Source organism: Austrofundulus limnaeus, unplaced genomic scaffold, assembly GCF_001266775.1.
Source record: "Austrofundulus limnaeus strain Quisiro unplaced genomic scaffold, Austrofundulus_limnaeus-1.0 Scaffold77, whole genome shotgun sequence".
In the NCBI taxonomy this organism is placed as follows: domain Eukaryota; kingdom Metazoa; phylum Chordata; class Actinopteri; order Cyprinodontiformes; family Rivulidae; genus Austrofundulus; species Austrofundulus limnaeus.
In genome coordinates this window covers 1,374,519-1,379,756 of record NW_013952479.1, presented here as the reverse complement: position 1 = coordinate 1,379,756, position 5,238 = coordinate 1,374,519, and the positions used below count along the sequence as shown (strand labels likewise).

At 41.9% G+C, this 5,238-nt stretch overlaps 1 protein-coding gene across 2 annotated transcripts in view; it reads right to left on the bottom strand.

The window, feature by feature from the left end:
* Positions 1-5,238, bottom strand: part of srrm4 (serine/arginine repetitive matrix 4) — an 82,582-nt gene that overhangs the window by 21,614 nt on the left and 55,730 nt on the right. The gene's annotated exons all lie outside the window — the stretch shown is intronic.

Sequence of the window (5,238 nt, the reverse complement as noted above, 5' to 3'; positions counted from 1 at the left end):
GTACGAACCCTTTGTACGAACAAAAGTAAGAGAAATTTAGGATAAGTATACGAACATGTTCTTGCATGAGGCCCAATGTTCTGTTTTAAACTGTACAGACAATCAATAAATCTTTATTTCACTATTACTATTACTTTCTCTTTTAGGTTGCCTCACAAGACAAATCAATCTGACCAATCACGGGTGGGGCAAACTCCGCCTACACATCAGCTCCACCAGTCACAGGTAGGACCAACCCCTACTTGGCCTTAATGCTTGCTGGTACAAAGCTCTGCCTATTTACACAAAGCCCATCCCTGGAATTCAGTGCAGCCAAGCTCCAGCCCACCAGAGAACCCCTCTTGCATTTTGTATTGTTGTGAAGACAAGCTGAAGTGGGAGTGTCAGAAATGGTAAGGGGTTCTTAAAGAGACAGAAGCCATTTTCGAAGCATTTAAGTGCAAAATCTAATTTTTTTCTGATACATACAGTACAACGTTTTTATAACAACTGAAGGTACCATTGTTACTTCAACGTGGTATAGAACTGATCTTTAGCCGTGTTTCCAGCCAATTTAGATTCGAATTTTGAGCGAATTTTAATAATTTTGCAAAAAGGAAAAAATTAAGAAATGCGAATCAGACGGAGTTTCCATCAACTGGCTTGAAGCAAATCAATTACGTCATACGTATGTGCGTAGTAAACAGGAAGTAACAGTCACTGAACTGGCAGGGTCCACACATCTCAGGATGATGGAGAGAAGTTATCAGGAATGCGTTGCTACTATCAGGAAAGTTGTAATTATTCTGTTATCAAACAGTTTTGGCGATGTTACCGCTGTCTGGAGACGTAGAGAAAGAAATGCAATTTTCTTCACGTTACGAGATTACTGAGAAGACGCAAACAGCGGGAGGAGGGTTCTGCTGCCAGTCGCGGCTGCAGCCGACACGAAACTGGTACCGGTACCGGGGAACAGCTGATCAGCTACGTGAGATAAACGTTCGCTGCTTCACAACTTGTTCGGCAAAAGTGTTTCCATCTGTCCTTTTGCGCATTAAGTGTTTTTCAAAAAAACCCTAAAACCACCTCAAGCGAGCGTATCAGCTTTTATGCGAATCAGAGGAAGTTTTTTCGAATCATGTCGTTTCCATTCTCCTTTTCTGATGAGATACTCCAAAATGTGCATCAAGAAACGTTGATGGAAACACGACTTATGTGCCTGGAAAATACATAATACGCCCCCCCACCCTTTAAATCTGTAATCAGACTATTGTGTTGGAGAATAAAGGGTAAGTCATCTCATGCATCACTGTACTTTCAATAAAAATAAGTCTAGTTGGGGTTTCTCTCAAATTGCAGAATCATTTTGGTCCCTGATGAGTGATTGGGGGGTGGGGGGGGGGGTGTGAGCTGACAGTGATGGTTAAGTGTTGCACTCAGTTTTGAACAATTCACCAACAATGTTTGCAGCAAAGCACCTCCCACACCATTACACCCCCTCATCAGCCTCACACACACAGATACTTTCTATTCTTGTTTGCTTTATTCGTGGTGTGTTTGAGTTGTTTGTCCCTCACTACGGTGGAACGGGTTGTTGAAGCTGTTCGTCCTCTAATGACAGCACCGATAGCTTCAACTCTGCGTGAAACAGGAGGCAACAAACTACAGAACACCAGTAAAATCAGTGCCACTCGGCTGATTCTGCCATGCAGGCCTGCTATTCTGTAAACTCGCACTAAAATTACACGGAGCTCGTTTTATTTGGTCTTTAAGATTTAACCAATGTGGAACAGCGATGGCTTAATGAGAACATCTTATTTTGGTACTGATGTGACGCAACCACTGAGCACAAAAGTGCAACAAAAACAACAAGCAGCCTGAAAATCATGTTTGAACATCCAGAATTTGGACTGGATGTTTCCTGGTCAGACGTCCCTGGATCTGCTGACCCAGGTTTAACCCACAGGGATCACTGAGTTTCTTTCATTTACCTCTCTATTAAAGTAGACATGTCCCGCTTTTAAACCTGCATTTAAATCATTCAGTTGGGGGTCTATTTAAAGTGAAACAGAATATGAAGTTATCTAAACAGAACCAGGAGAGAGTAAATAGAAACAAGTGCTCAACAAAATGCATTTAATGGATACAAAAGTGGATTTTGCACAATATGTCCCCTTTAAACAGCTGATTCTGAAATAAATCTTGAATAAAAATAGACTGAATGCTTTAAGCAGCCGTTCTGAAGAACTAAAGTTCTTCCAACTTTCTGACTTAACCAACTTTTATGTCTTGAGTAAATGATTTGTCTTTATTTAGTTGAGTTCCTCGTAATTGCCTTGGCCTACTTGCTAAATGTTGATGGCTACGTGACGAGTTCAGTTAATAACCTCTGACAAGACAAACATTTTTATTGATAACCACTTCAGGTTCAGGCTGGTCATAAACTCTAAATGCTTTTATTTTACTTTTTTTAATTATGTCATCTGAGCTGTTTCCTACAGCAGGGTGATTAATGCTCCAGCAGCTGCATACCTAATGAGTTTACAAAATGTTGCAGCTACAGTACCACCTGGAGATGTACCTTCCTGAACAGACAACGATACATCTTTCTGGTGGATTTCTTTGCTAGAATTTGGGTGGCAAGTTAAAAAACTTTCGTTTAGTTTATTGTCTCAACAACAAATCAACCTAAAGTACTTTGCATAAAACATAAAAGGAATCAAAAGCTCCTCCAAATCCGAGGCCATGGTCTTGAGCCGGAAAAGGGTAGAGTGTCTTCTCCGGGTCAGGGGGATCGCCCTGTCTCAAGTGGAGGAGTTTAAGTATCTGGGGATCTTGTTCACGAATGGGGGAAGAACGGAGCGGGAGATCGACAGGCGGATTGGCGCAGCGTCTGCTGTAAAGCGGGCGCTGTACCGGTCCGTCGTGGTGAAGAGAGAGCTGAGTCAGAAAGCGAAGCTCTCGATTTACCGGTCGATCTACGTCCCTACCCTCATCTATGGTCATGAGCTTTGGGTCATGACCGAAAGAACGAGGTCTCGGATACAAGCGGCCGAAATGAGTTTCCTCCGCAGGGTGGCTGGACTCTCCCTTAGAGATAGGGTGAGAAGCTCGGTCATCCGGGAGGGACTCAGAGTAGAGCCGCTGCTCCTCCACGTCGAGAGGAGCCAGTTGAGGTGGCTCGGGCATCTGGTAAGGATGCCTCCTGGACGCCTCCCTGGTGAGGTGTTCCGGGAACGTCCCACCGGGAGGAGACCCCGAGGAAGACCCAGGACACGCTGGAGGGACTATGTCTCTCTGCTGGCCTGGGAACGCCTTGGAGTTCCCCCGGAGGAGCTGGTAGAAGTGGCTGGGGAGAGGGAGGTCTGGGCCTCTCTTCTGAAACGGCTGCCCCCGCGACCCGACCCCGGATAGGCGGAAGAAAATGGATGGATGGATGGAATCAAATGCAGGAAAATGAAAAATTTGTTCATTTTTCTTCAAAGGTTTCTTTTGAAATGAGGTGTTTGTTCTGATTCGATCAAAATAGTACAATAAGTGTTTTAGATTAAAAAAAGTAGAGTCAGCAAAGTCATTTTCTATGAATAAACCCCAAACCCCATCTAATCAAAACCAGAAGCTTTCAAACATCCGAACAGCCTCATGTTTTCTGGGAACTGGTACAAATAAAAAAAATAAGGTTCATGAAAACGGAATGCTGCTTCTCACTGTTTAATTTCCCATCTGCTGGCATTAAACAGACCTGATCCAGACCACCTGAAATGTTGTTAGAGATGCACGCTGGCCCTGAACCATTTAAAGACACACATGAGAATTCGATACGATACGACACAGTAAGTGATTTGACCCCATTTCTTGCCTCTACCGACAACTCGGTTGTGTTTCATAGTTGCTACAATTGTGACCTGTTAAGACCTGTCAAAACACCACACTCTTCTAAATCCTGCCCGTAATTTTAGAGTCATTCTTTAGGTGAAGATAGGCCAGTTTTGTAATTGGTGTGAGCCTGGCTCGGTCTGTAATCACCAATAAGTGTAAAATGTTTGTGAAACCCTGCATCATGAGATTAGATGCAGCTGTGCAGTGTTTTTGGCATCTGATCACCTTTAAAATTCATGCGTATGGTTCTCGAATAAGACTTCTTTTCATGGCCTCACTAATATCTAAAGCACTGCTCCCACACAAACTCCCTGCTTTACTTAGCTTTTAGTCTGAATGCATCTTCCAAGTGTAAAAAGCACATATCAACCTCGTGAGTGTCAATCAGAAACACACACAAAAAACTGTTTTTATTCCCCCACTGAGTGTTACATTGGGGCTTTACAAGAACTCAAGACCCTCTGGGCTGTTTTTGGCTGAAATACGTTCACTGCAGAGCTGCTGCAGAGAACCTGATGATGACAGAAGAAAGACCTTAAGCAAAAAAATAAAAGCAATAAAACTATTTTACATTTAACAAATCCTTTTTGGGGCCAAATAAATGTTAAAGTAGGGGTATTATGTATTTTCCAGACATATAGTTCAATTCTGTACCACATCATGTAACTACGTTACCTTCAGTTGTTATAAAAAACACTGTATATATGAAAAATAAATATGACTTTGCATCATAGCCATCTAAACGCCTTAAAATTAAGAACCTCCTACCATTTCAGACACTCCCACTTCAGCAACAACGCTTCAGGGGAGGGGTGATTTGTTTTGTGAGGGCTCAGCTGCAGACTGAGCTTCAGGGTGGAGCTTTGTATAAATAGGCGGAGCTTAGGCAGCTCCACATGGCCACAGGAGATTCAAGGATTTCTCGAACATGCATGAATGAGTGAAAGCAACACTCTGGGTATGTTTTTGATCAGAGAATGACATCATAACATGTTATAAATTTGATTTTGGATAACACGCCCCCTTTGAGGAGGGGTAGATTTGGCCCACAGGCCTTGAGTTTTTATTCTTTATAAAGGAACTTTATGTTTATTGCTTAAATGTTTTTAAAAAATCACCAAAACCAGTCCATCTGAACAACTACAGGAAAAAAAATACAGAAACAAAACACACAATCTTTATATTCCTGTCAGTGTCAAAAAGACAAGGCATACTGTAGACTGAAAAAAAGTGTAGGTAGAAGCCTAAGCTTTTTACACCTTCACTTTTTATTTATACATTATCAAAATCAAATCAACATCATTTTTTATAGATTTTATAAAATAAAATTTCCAATGAAATTCTAAACAAATTTGTAACAAAACTCTAGCAGCTGCAAAC